General features: G+C 37.4%; 2 pseudogenes; one reads left to right on the top strand and one right to left on the bottom strand.

Annotated features, from left to right (window-relative positions):
- The first annotated feature begins 6,460 nt into the window (after positions 1 to 6,460).
- LOC141571782 (transmembrane protein 217 pseudogene) lies at positions 6,461 to 7,039 on the top strand (annotated as a pseudogene).
- A 3,076-nt stretch (positions 7,040 to 10,115) lies between these two features.
- Positions 10,116 to 11,151, bottom strand: LOC109439661 (dynein light chain Tctex-type 1-like; annotated as a pseudogene).
- Between the last annotated feature and the right edge of the window lie 6,556 nt (positions 11,152 to 17,707).

Below are 17,707 nucleotides of genomic sequence, written 5' to 3' on the forward strand. Positions count from 1 at the left end.
CTGTGCTGTACACCTGAAGCTGAAGTAGAATAATATTGAATGTCAACTGTAATTAAATATATATATATATATATATATATATATATATATATATATAGTCACAGGATGTAAAGTACAGCATATGGAATATAGTCAATGGTATTGTAATAGCTATATATGTTGTCAGAGGGGTAGTAGATTGGGGGGGTTATCACTTTATGAGGGGTATAAATGTCCAATTATTACATTGTTTTGTAAACCTGAAACTAAAAAAAAAAAGAAAGAAAAAGGTGTGCCCTCATCCACCTTATTCGCTGGATCTGGCACAGTGCAACTTCTCGCTCTTCTCCAAAGTCAAAATGACCATGAAAAGAAAATGTTTTGAATCAATTCATGACATCAAGGCAGCCATGACAGCACAACTAAAGACATTCACAAAACAGGACTTCCAGAACAGCTTCAGAAAGTGGTAAGAATGATGGGATAAGTGTGTTTGAAGCAAGGGGGAGTATTTTGAGGGAGATTAGTGGCAATGTGTCTTTTACTGTAATAAATTTTTTTAATTACAAAGAAAAGCTACAAGGGAGGCTGGGAAATGTATCATTAGTCCAGTGGCCGTGTCTCTAGCTACAACAAAAAGTAAGAAGAGGGAAATGGATGTTGGGAGAAAATGAACAATCTTTGCCATAGAAAGACCAATGGAAACCCCAAAATTTTAATGCGCATTTTAGAATAGAAGGAGGAAGTTTGCCGTCTGTTTCAAGTGGGTGAGAGTCAGTAAACACAGCAGGGTCAATTACACCACAGGGACATTTGTTGTGAGACTAGTATTTATTTATCTTATAACTGAAAGTTTGGTTTGTCTTTTTCCATCCTTGTTTCTCCTTAGGGAACTCAGGTATCCCGAATTGGATTACTCATAATCCCATGTCATCAAAAACAGACATCATTAATACAATTCATGGCCTACTTTTATTAACTAATTTATTTTATGGTTTAATTAATTTTTAATTAAAACCAACATTAATGTACATCATACACCCATATCTGTGAATAAATGCATGAAAGGGTGCTAAGTGAATTTTTTTATGTAGAAAAAACACTGCAAGAAAGCCAACCAAAATGAATAGTGATTTTTTTTTCCTAATCACTAGAGATTAAATGATGACCAAGAAACTCTATTTGCATAATGGGAAATATATTCAATGGTAGTTATCCAATTTGTAGCATGCCACATGGGTAAACCAGGTCAATAGCACCCTTTGTATTTAAACAGATAATCTATTCAGACACATAGCAGCAGATACTGGCATGGCAGCCAGCCTTCTTGCTGCACCTTCACTCCAAAGTGTTTTAGTTCTCATTTTTGGGGTGATATTCATACGACCATCACAGTTCCCATGGAACTTTGCTTTCTGGCTATAAGACAATCTATTTATCATTTGTATTTCAGCCTTATTATTAAATCTTTCAGCCTTATTACCTTAGTTTTGGTGGTAAATTCCTAATTATTGAGGCTTATTAACTTAAATTTGATTCTCCACAGCGTTTTTTCCAGTTTTATTGAGAAATAATTGACATAGATCACTGTATAAGTTTAAGGCATACAGCACGAGGGTTTGATTCACATATATTGTGAAATGATTACTATAATAGCTTCAGCTAGCATCCATCTTCTTACCGTGTTTCCCTGAAAATAAGACATAATTGGAAAATAAGCCATAGCATGATTTTTCAGGATGACATCCCCTGAACATCAGCCCTAACACATCTTTTGGAGCAAAATTTAATATAAGACCCCGTCTTATTTTCAGGGAAACACGGTGTATAGATACAATAAAAAGAAAAGAAAGAAAAAAAGAAACGAGGCAAAATTTTTTCTCCTTGTGATGAGAACTCTTAGGATTTATTCTCTTAACAACTTTCCTATACATTATACAGCATTGTCAGCTATACTCTTTATGTTGTACATTACATCCCTAGTACTTACTTATCTTATAACTGGAAATTTGTACCATTTGACCACCTTCATCCAATTCCCTCTTCCCTCACCCTTCACCTCTTGTAGCCACAAGTCTGATCTCTTTTTCTATCAGTTTGGTTGGTTTCTCTTTTCTTTTCTTTCTTTTGTCGTTTTCTTCCTTTTTCTCTTTTCTTTTTTAAGATTCCACATGTGAGATCACACAGTATTTGTCTGTCTATTTGACTTATTTCACCTAGCGTAATGCCTTCAAAGTCATAATGCCTGTTGGTATGTCTTTTTTGGAGAAATGTCTATTCATGTCCTTTGCCCATTTTTTAAATTGGTTATTTGTTTTTTGCTATTGAGTTGTATGATTTCTTTACATATTTTAAATATTAACTCCTTATCAGATTTATGTTTTGTGACTATATATTTCCATTCCATAGCTTGTCTTTTCACTTTATTAATGGTTTCTGTTGCTGTGCAGAAGCTTTTTAGTTTGATGTAGTCCCACTTGTTTAATTTTTATTTTGTTGCTTGTGCTTTAGGTGTCATATCCAAAAAATCATTACCAAGACCTATGCCAAGGAGCTTTATCCCTGTGTTTTTTTCCTAGGAGTTTCATGATTTGAGGTTTTACATGTAAGTCTTTCACGCATTTTGAGTTGATCTTTGTGAGTGGTGTAAGGGGTTCAGTTTTATTCTTTTGTGTTTGAATATCCAATTATCCAGCACCATTTATTGAAGTGACTGTCTTTTCTATTCTTGGGTCCCTTGTCAAATATTAGTTGACCATATATGTTGGGTTTACTTCTGGGCTCTTGATTCTTTTCCATTGGTCTATTTGTCTGTTTTTGTATCAGTATTGTTATGATACATATAAGCTTTATAATATAGCTTGAAATCAGGATGTGTGATGCCTCCGTTTTGTTCTTCTTTCTCAGGATTTCTTTGGCTATTTGGGCTTCTTGTGGTTCCATATAAATTTTAGGGGTGTTTTTTCTACTATTATAAAAAATGCCACTGGAATATTAATAGGGATTACATAATGGAAAATATATTTAATAGTAGTTATCCAATTTGTTGCATGTCAAGTAGGTAAACCAGGTCAATAGATGGCTTTTGGTAGTATTCGCATTTTAACAGTATTAATTCTTCCAATCTATGAACATGGATTTCCATGGCTCACTTTTATTTCCCAATTTATTTGTGTTTTTTTTTATACTATACTGAGCACTTCTGACTACCCTCATTCAACCCAAGGAACAGAAGATTAACTATAATTCACATTTATCTATATATTCCTTCCCTATCTCAACCCCTGCACTTCAAGGTAACCACTATCTCATTTTATGTTTATTATTTCCTTACTTTTTAAATAAACTTTAATCCACATATACATGGAGGCCAAATAATATATTAAATTTTTGTTGTTTTCAATTTTACAAAAGTATTAATATACAACATGCTTTCAATTTTGAGTAATAATTTAGCTGGGTGTAGAGTGAGTCCTAGGTTGGCAGTTATTTTCTTTTAGCACGTTTATAATTCCACTGGATTTTGGTTTCCTTTAGAAGCCTAATCATTGCTCTCATGAATAAAAATACCCTCAGTTGCTTTTTGAGAATGTATTTTAGTATTTGGTGTTCAACAGAATGAGTACCAAATGTCTAGGTGTAGATTTCCTCTTATCCATCCTACTAGCAATCAGTTAGGATTCTTGAATCTGCGTAGACATTTTTCTTCAGATGTGCAAATCTTTAGCTATTATCTCTTCAAATATGCTACCCAATTCTCTTTCCTCCCACCTTCCTTCTCTCTCACTCTCTATGAATCAGAACATCTTATTATATCATTTTTGTCTCTTAACTTCTCATCCATATTTTTAATCTTTTCATTTTTCTGTGCTATATTCTGGATAATTTCTTTTGATTTATCCTCTGGTTAAGTAATTATCACTTCATCTGCGTCCAATCTTTTACCCAATGCCTACCGTATTTTTAATTTCAGATATCGAGTTTTCTATTTCTAGAAATTCTATTTGGCTCTCTTTGAAACATATTAGGTTATTTTCTATGGTTTCCTATTCCTACATAGTTTTCAATATTTTCTTTTAAATTTATTTAAAGGTAGTAATCAAAGGAAATTATGACACATGCTACAATGTAGATGAACCTGAGGACATTATGCTAGGTGAAATAAACCAGTCGCAAAAAGACAAATACTGTATTATCCTACTTTACTACTCTGAATATATCATACCAGATTTATCATATATCATATCCAAAGTAGTAAAATTCATAGAATCAGAAAGTAGAATGATGCTTGCCAGAGGCTGGAGGGAAGGGGAAGTAGGAAATTGTTTAATGAGTATAGAATTTCAGTTTTGCAAGAAGAAAAAGTTCTGGAGATTGGCTGCACAACAATGTGAATATAATTAACACTGTTGAATTGCACACTTCAAAATCATTAAGGTGGTAAATTTTATGTTATGTGTATTTTACCACAATTAAAACTAAAATTAGAAAGTAATGCAAAAAAAGTAGCAATTATAATTGTTTCATAATCTAGTATTCTTGCAGTTCTGTTTCTATTGTGTGTTATTTCTGTTGGTTCTCACTCACAGTGGCTTGTTCCTTGTTTGGTTTGTTATTTTTTACTGTGCACTAGTCACTGTCTTTGAAAAATTACTCATGGAGATTCTTTGAGGACCAAGACAAAGATGCATTCTTTCAGAGAGGATTTGAGTTTGCTTTTGCCGGCACTTAGAGACACTTCCAGTTTAGGGCTACTTTAAACTAGATTTATGACTTAAAAAAGTGCTTTGAATGATTCATGTCATTTAGGCTACAAACCCACAAAAAGGCTAGCTATGATTATAATGTCTCAAGGAGAGTGTCCCGCCCCCCATAAATTCAGTGCACAACTAAGTTAACTTTCCTTGGAATCTCTTGGGAGAAAGGTGTGGGGGCAGACTTACTTCTGATTCTGTCAGGAAAGTTTTTTCCTGTGGGCAAGCCCCCCCAAGAGCTCCATCGCCATATTTGAGATGTCTCCTGCAGGCATCATAGTTAGAGTTTTCCCTGTCAAAACAATGTTGAAGCATCACAGCTGCTAGGGACGGACTTCCCGGCACGCTGGCCAGATTTAACCAATCCCTAGCATGGCAATGGCAATAGCGCGAATCTCCCCCAAACCCGGAGGCCTAAGTGATAAAACAAAGCTCCCAACCCCGGGAAGTGCTCAGTTCTTTGGGAACAATCCCGCTGAGTCCACCGGTATAATAAAGCTGTGTTCTCCCTGATTGCTGCATGCCGCTTGAGTCTCTCAGTCCTCCTCATTCTTCCGCAACAATTCACTTTTAATCATATATCTTTGGGGGTTCCATGACTAATATAGGGAGGGCCATCGAACAGATTCCCCATCTTGGCAGACCCTGAGCTTTGATTTCATTTGTTCTTACTCTGCAGAGCTCTCTTATAAATGAAATTCAAATTTGGCCAGATTGGCAATATCCTCAGAGCAAAATTGATTTCCAAGCTTGCTGACCTGTCCCAGTTCTTAAACTCAGTAGACTTTGGCTTTCTACCTCGTACCTCCTACCTTGTCAGCACTTCTCTGCTCTTAAGAATATTTTAAAACTATTTTATCCAGCATTTTTAGTTGTTTTTAGCAACAAGTTGGCCCCCAAAACCTAACCAATCAGAAATCCCTCTAGTTTTTAAAAATTTCCTTTCCATTGTTTTCTGTTCTGCTTATTTTTTCCTTCGATTTTTTGTTGTTCTTGTTGTTGTTGTTGTTTTTACCTAACTTCTTGAGTTGAACACTTACCTCATTACTGCTTTTCCTTTTCTATTACAAGGCTTTTCTATCCTAAGGCTCTCAATTTTCCTTAAGGTACACATTTCATTGTATTACTTAAGTTTTGATTTGTAGTGGGGGAGTGATTACTCAAAGTCCCCTGTTTCCACCAACTCCTCACCCCAGCAGGGCTATCGTGCTGCCCAGATTTTTCTCCTAAGGAGACCTGCACTCAAGGTTGGACAAGTGCTGCCAATTTTCCCCATAAGGGGGCAGCAGTGGTTGCCCAAGGCAAAGCTAGGAAAGATCATTTAAACTACCTTTCTCTGCTCAGTGTTTTCCAGTTCTGGCTACACATGAAAATAAGTAGGAAGTTTTGAAAAATTCTGATATTTGGGACCCACTTAGAAAATGTTCTAATTGGTCTGAGATAGGGCCTGGGCCTCGCACTTTCAGTGATTTAATGTGAAGACAGGTTGAGAACCACTCCTGTAATTGATCTGCTCGCTGCCACCAGACTGCATCCTCCCTCCTCCCCACTCCCACTCCCAATCAATTGTAAACAGTCTTCTGTCTTCCTAAAGTTATTTCCCGGTTTCATATTTCTCTCTGTCATTTCTCATTTAAGACTGGAGGCAGACACCCTGGTAATTTAATTTGCCATATGGATAGGAACCAGAATTCCCCTATATTGTTTGTCTCCACAGAATTCTCAGCATGACATAGAAACACTGGTGTGGGATGACCGCCAAAACAGACACCGTGTTAGCAGGGTTTTTACCATCGTAGCCACTGACATGTACGTCATCTTCGAACAGAAGCCACTGAGGAGCAGCAATTGCACTGAGGTTAACCAATGGAACAGGAGCGTAATTCTCCTGATACGTCAGTTCCTCATCTGTTGGAGTTTGAATATCACCCTCTTCCTGTCTTGCATCACCATCATCATCAGCTGCTTGCTCATATACTCAGTACACGCCCAGCTGTGCAGGGGCTTGGTGATCTACACCATCTGGATCTTCTTCTATGAAACTGTAAACATCGTACTACAAATCCTTACCGACAATGACACCAGCATTGGGGAGGTCAGAGTCATGCGCTGGGTTTGGCTTGGTGTCCCGTATATTCATGCACTGTTTCTGGATGTTCTTTGTCACCACTTATGCCCACATAATCTACAAAAGTAAAGCCCAGGGCAATATAATTTTCTACAACAGACGTATTTCTGCAGGCAGTAGAGAGTTCCCACGGCGTAAATCAAAGATAATCAACTTTACCTGCCACTATAATGAATAATTCTGGCCCTTTTCTCTCCTGTGAGTGGTAGATCTCCCAGGTTCTCATAATAGTTCTATTTCCCATGTCTTTCACTTTTGCTGGTCTATTCAAGTACAGACCCTATTGCCACCCTTTTGGCCAATGTGGAGAGAAATCCTGCTCACTGAGGATGGTTACTTAAAGGGTATTGTCATTTATCAAGCACTCCTGGAGTTCTCCTTCCTTTTCTGGTCAGTACCACCTTCCCGGTCAAAATAAAGAGGGCAAGGGAGTGAAATGAAGTGAATTGTAGTCAGGCAATCCTTTCACCTCAGTATGTCTTCATCAGCCTTCAACCCGGAGCTCTCTAATGTAACCCTGGGACAGGTGCATCTGTATGTGTACCTCAGATCGCATAAAGGATTCTGTCAGTGACTTTGTGCTGTAGTTTTTCCCCTGTGTCCTCTCTGCTATATTCCAGATAAGTAAAAGAATAAAAATAGAGAAATATCATTCTTCCTTTTCTGTTTTGAATCCCCCCTTTCCAAATTTGTGAAATAGTGCAAAAGATACTTACTTGGTTCATCAAAAGGGACTTGCTAAACTTTTCTGTGTCTGGCACTGTGTCTGGCCACTGGAGGAGGATGCAAGAAAAGTGTAAGATTTGAGGCCTGACCTTGAGGATTTTGCAGTTATGAATCACTTAGCCAACCATATGAGACAGTACAAGATTACACATTATCACAGATCAAGAAAGTTCACTTTGGGGCTGGCCCTGTGGCTCAGGCAGTTGGACCTCTGTGCTTCTAACACCAAAAGCTGCCAGTTTGATTCCCACTGGGCTAGTGGGCTCTCAACCACAAGGTTGCCAGTTCGACTCCTCGACTCCTGCAAGGGACGGTGGGCTCTGCTCCCTGCAAGTAAAATTGAACACGGCACCTTGAGCTGAGCTGCTGCTGAGCTCCCGGATGGCTCAGTTGGTTGGAGCGCGTCCTCTCAACCACAGGGTTGCCGGTTCCACTCTGGCAAGGGATGGTGGGCTGTGCCCCCTGCAACTAAGAACAGCAACTGGACCTGGAGCTGAACTGCGCCCTCCATAAGTACGATTGAAGGGACAACACCTTGACTAGTAAAAAGTCCTGGAAGTACACACTGTTACCCAATGAAGTCCTGTTCCCCTTCCCCAATAAAATCTTAAAAACAAACAAACAAACAAAAAGACAAAAAAAAGAAACTTCACTTTGTGTTCAGGTTTAGAAACTATCAGAGCAGCTTAAGCCAAGATAGAAGACAAGTTGAGCAAACTTCTACTTCAAACATTTGATATTATTTTAAGTATTTATTTAATAGCTTTCTTGAGGCATAATTGACATACGATAACACATAATGTTTAACGTATACAATTTGACATAAGTATATCCCAGTGAAACCATCACCATGATTCAGTTCATGAACATATGTGTTACCTGCAAACGTTTCCTCATAATCTCCGCCTCCCGCCCTTCCCTGCGCTCCACACCCCACATCACAAGATTTGCTGTCACTATATATTAGTTTGCATTTTCTAGAATGTTACATAAGTGAATTCATACAGTACGTACTCTTTTTTTGTCTGGCTTCTTTCACTCAGCCTGATGCCTCTAGACTCATCCATGTCGTTCTGTATGTTAATAGTTTGCTCTTCCTTGCTGAGCAGGTGCCATGGCAGGAGTGTGCCACAGTCTGTTTATCCATTTGCCCAGTGAAGGGCATGTGTGGTTGCAGTTTGGGGCCATTAGGAATAAAACACTATAAGCACTTTTGTACAAGACTTTATATGGACTTAAGATTTCATTTATCTCGGGTAAATACCATTTTAACTTTTAAAGAAACAATGTTTTTTCTAGAGCGGCTTACAATTTTGCGTTCCCAGTGACAGTATATGAGAATTCCAGTTTCTCCACGTCCTTGCCAGCACTTAGTACAGTCGATAAGTTTTCCATTTTAACCATTTTGATAGGTGCATAGTGGTATTTCTTTGTGGTTTTAACCTGGGTTTCTCTAAGGACAAATGATGTTGAGCATCTTTTCATGTGCTCATTTAGCACCTTATATCTTTTTTGGGTAACATGTCTCTTCAAATTTTTGCCCATTTTAAAAAATTGGGTTGTTTGTCTTTTTATTGCTGAGTTTGTGGATTTCTTTCTATTCCTCCCCTTCTTTTTATCATTGTATTGGGGAAAGGGAACAGGATTTTGTTAGGGAACAGTGTGTATTTCCAGGACTTTATTGGGAAATAGTGTATATTTCCCAGGACCCATCAGCTCCAAGTCAAGTTGTTGTCCTTTCAATCTTAGTTTTGGAGGGTGCAGCTCAGCTCCAAGTCCAGTCGCCATTTTCAATCTAGTTGCGGGAATCTAACCAGCAACCCTGTAGTTGAGAGCATGCGCTCTAACTAATTGAGCCATTCGGCCACCCGGGAACTCAGTGGCAGCTCGTTGTCTTCACTGTAGTTGCAAAGGATACAGCTCACTGGCCCATGTGGGAATCCAACCAGCAATCCTGTTGCTCAGAGCTCGTGCTCTAACCAACCGAGCCATCCGGCCTCCCTATATTTTCTAAAGACAAATCCTTTATCAGATATATGACTTGTAAATATTTTTTCCAGTTTGTGCCTTGTCTTTTCATCCACTTAACAGTATCTTTTGAAAAGCAGAGATTTTTAATTTCAGTGAAGTCCAGTTTATCAATTTGTTCTTTTTTAATTGGAATAATTTATTAATCTGACAAAAAGCACAAAGTATGGAAAATTAGTGTACTTGAATCATTTCAGAGAGTAGACAAAGCTTCACACTAGCAGATTTCTGTTTTTAGCATCTTTGAACAGAAATATTCAGAGTGAAGGCAAATGACAGGCCAGGCTCTGACCACCTGTGGTGAGTGATTCCACTGACTTAGGGTGTGCAGCTCACAGAACAGTGCTGTCATTTGGGGTTTTTTCCTGTACATTGTGAGAGTGCAACATACGACACTTACAGAGAATGAAAATGGTGTTCACTGAATTCACAGCGGGTGATTAGAAGATGGAAGAGAAATGCTGAGACCAAAGGAGAAAGATCACAGGCAGAGGAGGAGCTCAAATGGACGGTCCACAGGCTCTGACAGCGCAGCACATGGTCTCCTCCTCCAATCGCACGGTGCAGCTCCTGTCAGCAGAGCTGTCCCAGAAGCGAGAACTTGCCCGTGTGTGATCCTGCTCCCTTCTTCTGCATAATTGTACACGTCACAGTGTACGAGCATTTAACTGGTTTCCCAGCTTGGAGAGTTGGCTTCATGTTTGTTCTGTTACATCTGTGGTCCACTGATTCACTTTGCTGTGGTGACAGGTGTTACCACCAACTGCACTTTCTACAGCCTCTTTTACTAGGTTGCTCACTTCATCAACAAGGAAAGCAGTCTCTTCCGCAGACTGTGGTCTTCCATCTTTCCTCCAGCATCGCCTCTGCCTCCCTAAGTAGAGCGCACTCAATTTGTTCTTTTATGAATCACACTTTCGGTTATCGTATTTACCCCAACCCCAGGTCATGAAGGTTTTCTCCTATGTTTACTTCTAGAGGGCATAGTTTTAAACTTAGATCTATAATCCATTTTGAGTTATTTTTTTATGTATGGTGAGAGATATAGATCAAAGTTTACTTTTTCCTCCTGGTTTTCTAATTGTTCCAGTGCTAATTCTTAAAAGATTTCCTTTCTCTACTGAATTGACTTCGTATATACGTACACACATGCCTGTTTCTGGACCCTATTTTATTACATCGACCTATTTGTCTATCTTTATGCCAATGCCACCCTGTCTTGATTATGGTAGCTTTACAATAAGTCTCTAAATCATATTCCTCCATTTGTATTTAAAATTGTCTTAGCGATTTTCAAAATTGTTTTGGCTATTCTAGGTCCTTTGCATTTCCATACGAACTTTAGAATCAGCTTAAAATTTCTATTTTAAAAACCTCTGCTGGGATTTTGATTGGGATTGCATTGAATCTATAGATCAATTTGGGGAGAATTGACATCTCAACAGTATTGAGCCTTCTAACCCATGACAATAGTATTTCTCTCCATTCACTTAAGTCTTTTTTGATATCTCTAAGCTGTGCTTTGTAGTTTTCCATATACAAGTCTTTTACATCTTTTGCAGATTTATCTCTAAGTATTTTATATTTTTGATGCTATTGTACATGGCATTATTTCTTAAATTTTAATTCCAACTGTTTCTTTTTAGGATATAGAAATACAATTTGTTTTTTGTATATTATACCCTGCTACACTGCTAAACTCATGTATTAGGTCAAATATTGTTTTTGTAGATTCCATCAGATTTTCTGCATAGTCAGTTATGTTGTCTGCAAATAAGGACAGTTTTACTTCTTCCCGTTCTTCCCTTATTTCACTGGCAGCACCTCCAGTACAATCGTGAGTAGACGTAGTGAGATGGGACATTATTGTCTTGTTCCTTATTTTAGAGGGAAAGCGCTTAGTCTTTCTTCAATGAGTATGGTGTTAGCTATAGGTTTTTTCATAGCGGTCCTATATCAGGTTGAGGAAGTTCCCTTCGATTCCTAGTTTGCTGAATTTTTAAAAATCAGGAATGAATGCTGCATATTCTCAAATGTTTTTTCCTGCATGTGTTGAGATGATCACATGATCTTTATTTTTTTTAAATTATTAATATGGTAAGTTATTTCGATAGAATTTTAAATGTTAAACCAGCCATGATATTCTTGGGATAAACTGTTTGGTCATGATGTGTAGTTCTATAGTGGATAAGATTTGTTAAATTTTGTTTAGAATTTTTGTATCTATGTTCATGGGAGATATTTGTCTGTAGTTTATTTATAATCTCTTCATCAGGTTTTGGAATCACAGTAATGCTTTCTTCATAGAAAGGAGTATTTCTTCCTTAAATGTTTGGTAGGATTCAACACTGAAACCACCTGAACCTGGAATTTCTTTGTGGAAAGTTTTTAACTACAAATTCAATTTTTTATAAACAGATAAGGGGCTATTGAGATTATCTAGTTCTTCAGTAAGCTTTAGTAGTTTGTGTCTTTTAAAGAAATGTTTTTATCTAAATGGTCAAGTTTATTGCCATAAAGCTGTTCATAATATTCTCTTGTTATCCTTCTAATATCTGTAGAATGTATAGTGAAGTCATTGCTCTAATTTCTGATATCCATTTGTTCTCTCTCTCTCTCTCTCTCTCTCTCTCTCTCTCTCTCTCTCTCTCTCTCTCTCTCTCTCTCTCTCTCCCTCTCTCTCTCTTTCTCTCCCTCATTAGCCTGAATAGAGGTTTATAAGTTTTTAATGAAACCAGCTTTGGGTTTCATTGATTTTATCTATTCTTTTTCTATCTTATGTCTCCATCTCCACTGATTTCTGCTCTGATTTTTATTATTTTCTTCTACTTACCTTGAGTTAAATTTGCTCTTCTTTCTAAACTTTCTTAAGGTAGAAGCTAAGGTCATTGATTTAAGATCTTTCTTATTTCTAAGCTAGGCACTTAGTGCTATAAATTTTCCCCTAAGTGCTGCTTAAATGGCATCACACAAAATTTGATGTGTTGTGTTTTCATTTTTGTCAAATAAATATACTTTCTAATTTCCTCTTGATTTCTTCTTTGAGCTATGTGTTATCTATAAATGTGCTACTTTGTTCCAAAATTGGCGATTTTCCAGAAATCTTTCTGATATTGATTTCTAATTTAATTTTAGTATGATCAGAAAACATATGTTGCATGATCTGAATCATTTTAAATTTATTGAAAATAGTTTTATGGTCCAGAATATGTGCTATCTTGATAAATGTTCCATATCCATCTGGAAAGAATATTTATTCTGCTATTGTGGGTGCAGTGTTCTATAAATGTCAGTTAGATTAAGTTAGTTGATAGTATTCTTCAAATTTACCATCTTTTCTAATTTTCTGTCTATTTATTCTATTAATTACTGCAAGAGAGGTATTGAGATCTCTGACTATAATCGAGGACTTCTCTAGTTCTCTTTGTAATTCTATCCACTTTTCTTCATGTATTTTGAAACTCCATGGTAGGTGTATAAATGTTTAGGATTGTTATATCCTTCTGATGAGTTGACCCCTTTTCACTGTGAAATGACCTCTGTATCTCTGCGATTATTCTTTGCTCTGAAATTTTCTTTGTCTGATATAAAGGTAGCCACACCAGAATTCTTTTGATTTGTGTTGACATATCACTTCCCACCTTTTTATTTTTAACTAACATATCTATATTTAAAGTATGTTTATTATAGGCAGTACATAGTTGGTCTTGCTTTTTTATCCAATCTAACAACCTTTTAATTGGGACATTTAGATCATTTACATTTAGTGGTCATCTTATCATTTGTTTTCTATTTGTCCCATCTGCTCTTTAGGGGCTTTTTCCTCTCTTTTTCTACCTGCTTTTGGATTAATTTAATATATCTTAGAATTTCATTTTATCTCCTTTGCTACCTTATTATATGTAATTCCTTATTGCATTATTTTGGTGATTGTTTTAGAGTTTATAGTATATACATCTTTAAATTATCACAGTCTACTTTCAGATGATATTATGCCACTTCATATATAGTACAAGAACCTTATGATAGTAAACTTCCAACTTTCCTCTCCTATTTGTGCAATTGTTATCTATCATATGTTTTGCTTTTATGTTATAAATCTCTACCTACATTGTTATTTTTGCTTAAATTATCTCTTACAGAGCTTTAAATGACAAGAAAAATATCATGTATTTATCCAAGTTTTTACCATTTCCAGGCTGTTCATTCCTTTGTATAGATCCAGATTTCTATCTGATTCCATTTTTCTTCTGCCTGAGCACTTCCCTTAACTTTTCTTGTAATGCAGGGCTACTGATGATGAATTCTTTCAGCTTTTGTATGTGTGAAAAGATTATTTCACTTCCTTTTTTATAGTTCACATAATTTTTTCTTAAATAAGCTTCACATTGCTAATTTTCCTTATGTAAAACTAAAATAAATATGAATAGAATATTTAGTATTCTTTTTCTTACTCAGTTAATTATCTTTCCCCCCCCCAATTTTTATAGACTTTATTTTTTAGATCAGTTTAGGTTCACACTTTGAGTGGAAAGTACAAGGAAGACATAAACCTCCTGCCCCTACACATCCACAGCCTCCCCCACCATCACTAAACATTTACAAGAATGCTAAACACCTACTATAGAGTTTCAAAATACGTGAAGCAAAAATGGATAGAATTACAAAGGGAAATAGGGACATCCACAATTATACTCAGAGATTTCACACCAGAGTGCTACATTTGTTACAAATGATGAATGTACATTGATACATCATTATCCCCCAAAGCCCATAATTTATGTTAGAATTCACTCCTGGTGTTGTACATTCTATGGGTTTGGACAAATATATAACGACATGTGTCCACCATTTACAGAATAGTTTCACTGCCCTAATATTTTTCTGTGTTCTGCCTATGTATCCTTCCCTTTCCCCTAACTCCTGGCAACCACTGTTGTTTTTACTGTCTCCATAGTTTTACCTTTTCCAGAATGCCATATTGGTGGTATTGTAGAATACATTTTTCTCTTATATTATTATTTTGTATTAATATCAGGTGTACTGCATAGTAGTTAGACATTTATATAATTTAAGGGTTGGCTGGATGGCTCAGTTGGTTAGAACACAAGCTCTGAACGACAGGGTTGCCAGTTCGATTCCCATATGGGCCAGAAAGTTGCACCCGCCACAACTAGATTGAAGGACAACTACTTGGAGCTGATGGGCCCTGGAGAATCATACTGTCCCTCAATATTCCCCAATAAACAAAAGTTAAAAAAAAAAGTGATCCCCCTGACTGGTCTAGTACTCACCTGGCACTATACATAGTTATTACCATGTTATTGACTATATTCCTTATGCTTTACTTTACATTCCCATGATTATTTTGTAACTACCAGTTTGTACTTTTTAATCCCTTCACCTTTTTCACCTTACTCGCCAACTCCCCTCACATCTATCACCCCAATAAATCTAGTATGCATCTGACACATACATAGTTATTACAGTATTACTGACTATATTCCTTATGCTATATCCTACCTCCCCATGACTACTTTATAAGAACCAATTTGTACTTCTTAAATTTCTTCCCCTTTTTAACCTATGCCCTCAACCAACCTCCCATCTGGCAACCATCAACATGTTCTCTATATCTATGAGTTTCTGTTTTGTTTGTTTGTTTATTTTTGTTCTTTAGATTCCACATATAAGTGAAATCATATTTCATCTGTCTTTCTAATTTGACATTCTCCAATCAGCACTATACCCTCCAGGTCCATCCCTGCTTCCACAGATAGAAAAAAAACCCATTCCCTTCCATGGTTGAGCAATATTCCTTTGTATATATGTACCACCTCCTCTATATTCATTCATCCACTGACAGACCCCCAGGCTGCCTCTACATCTTGGCCATTGTAAACAATGCTGCAATGAACATATGGATGCACATGTCCCCTCAAAGTAGGATTTTGGGTTTTTTTAGATAAATACCCAAAGTGGGATTACTGTGTCCTTCCTTGTCTCTTTTTATAGTCTTTGTTTAAAGTCTACTTTGTCTGGTATAAGTATTGCTACTCCAGATTATATCATTTGTTTGTATCTATTTTCATGAAATATAGTTTTTCCATCTCTTTACTTTCAGTCTGTGTGTGTTCTTTGAGCTGAAGTGAGTGTCTTGTAGGCAACATATGTAAGGGTTTAGTTTCCTTATCCATTCAGCCCTCCTATGTCTTTTGAGTGGAGCATTTAATCCATTTACATTGAAAGCAATTGTTGATGGATATGTAGTTATTGCCATTTTATTATTCATATATATGACTATATGATGAATATATATATATATATATATATATATATATATATATATATATATCATCATATATATATCATCATATATATATCATCATATATATATCATCATATATATATGGTCTTAAAGCAGTCCCTCTAACGTTCTTTGTCATACCCGTTTGGTGTTGATGAACTCCTTTAGCTTTTTCTTGTCTGGGAAGCTCTTTATCCTTCTTTGTCCTATTTCAAGTATAGCCTTGCTGGGTGGAGTACTCTTGGAACTCCAAGTCCTTACTATTTATCACTTTGAATATTTCATCCCAATCCCTTCTGGACTGCAATATTTCTATTCAGAAATCAGGTAACAATCTTATGGGAGCTCCTTTATAAGTAACTAGTTGCCTTTCTCTTGCTGCTTTCAGGATTCTCTCATTTTAAATATAATGTCTTGAAGTGGGCCTGTTTGAGTTCATCGTTTTTGGGACTCTCTGCCCTTCTTGGGCTTTTATGTCTCTTTCCTTCACCAGGTTACAAAAGTTTCAGTCATTATTTCTTCTTTTAGGTTCCCAGTCCCTTGCTCTTTTTCTTCTCCTTCTGGTACCCCTATGATGCAATTGTTTCTACACTTGATATTGTCCCAAAGGTCTCTTTTGGGACCTTTATAACTTTCTTTTTTTAACATTCTTTTTTCTTTTTGCTATTCCAGTTGGGTGTTTTTTGCTACTTTGTCTGCCAAATCATTAATTTGATCCTCTGCTTTATCTAGTCAGCTGATGATTCCTTCTAGTGCATTCTTCATTTCAGTTATTGTATTCTTCACTTCTGACTGGTTCTGTTTTATGGTCTCTATGTCCTTTTTCACGTTTGCTATCTCTTTGTTGAAGTTCTCACTAAGAACCTTGAGCATCCTTATAACCACGGTTTTGAACTCTGTTTGTGGTAGGTTGTTTGCCTCCATTTTGTTTAGTTCTTTTTCAGAGTTTTTCTCCTGTTCTTTCATTGGGGATATATTTCTTTGTATCCTCATTTTGGTGGCCTATCTGTGTTTGTTTCTATGTATTAGATGGGGCTGCTATGTCTCCCAGTCTTGACCAGGTAGCCTTATGTAGTTGGTGTCCAGTGGGGCCTAGAGGCACAGTCTCCCTGGCCAATGGCACTGGGTGTTCCAGGAGTGTCCCCTTTGTGGGTTGTGCATACCCTCCTGTTATAGTTGAGCCTTGGTTGCTGTTGGCATGACAGTGGGTGGGATTGACCCTCAGGCTGACTAGCTTTGGTGTTTGGCTACATACAGCTTATGGGCTGCTGTGTGGGGGGATTATCGCAGAGGGGATTTGCCCCACTGTGCTTTGGTGCCTGCTGAGACCACCCTTTGGGTGTGCCGTTTGTGGGACTAATTAGGTGGTATTCTGCTCTGGTCCAAAGCCAACCTCCAGGCATGTTGGTTCCTGGGCCTCTTGCAAGGGGTCTGCTGCAGCCCAGGTCAGCCACTTCCTGTGACTGGCAGAGGACTACCTAGTAGGAGCTACAATGCAATCCACAGTTGGTCGCTGCCTGTGCTGTACCTGGTGGTAAATGGGGAGGCCATGCTGAAACCGAGGTTTGCTGCCACTAGTAGTGGCCCTGGGGTAGTTCAGCTAAAATCCAGGACATCCTGGGACCTGCTGCCACCTAGTAGCTCTGACAGTCTCATGCAGTCCATAAGTTGGGTGAAGCGGGGTCTCAGGAAATCACCAGGGTGAAGCAAGCAGAGCTTACCAAACAAATTCAGAGTCAGATTTCGCCATGGGTGTGGGGGGAATTCTCAACACAGGAAAGATCG

This window comes from Rhinolophus sinicus, chromosome 2 (assembly GCF_057876585.1).
Source record: "Rhinolophus sinicus isolate RSI-liver-muscle chromosome 2, RSI-T2T, whole genome shotgun sequence".
Classification (NCBI taxonomy): Eukaryota; Metazoa; Chordata; class Mammalia; order Chiroptera; family Rhinolophidae; genus Rhinolophus; species Rhinolophus sinicus.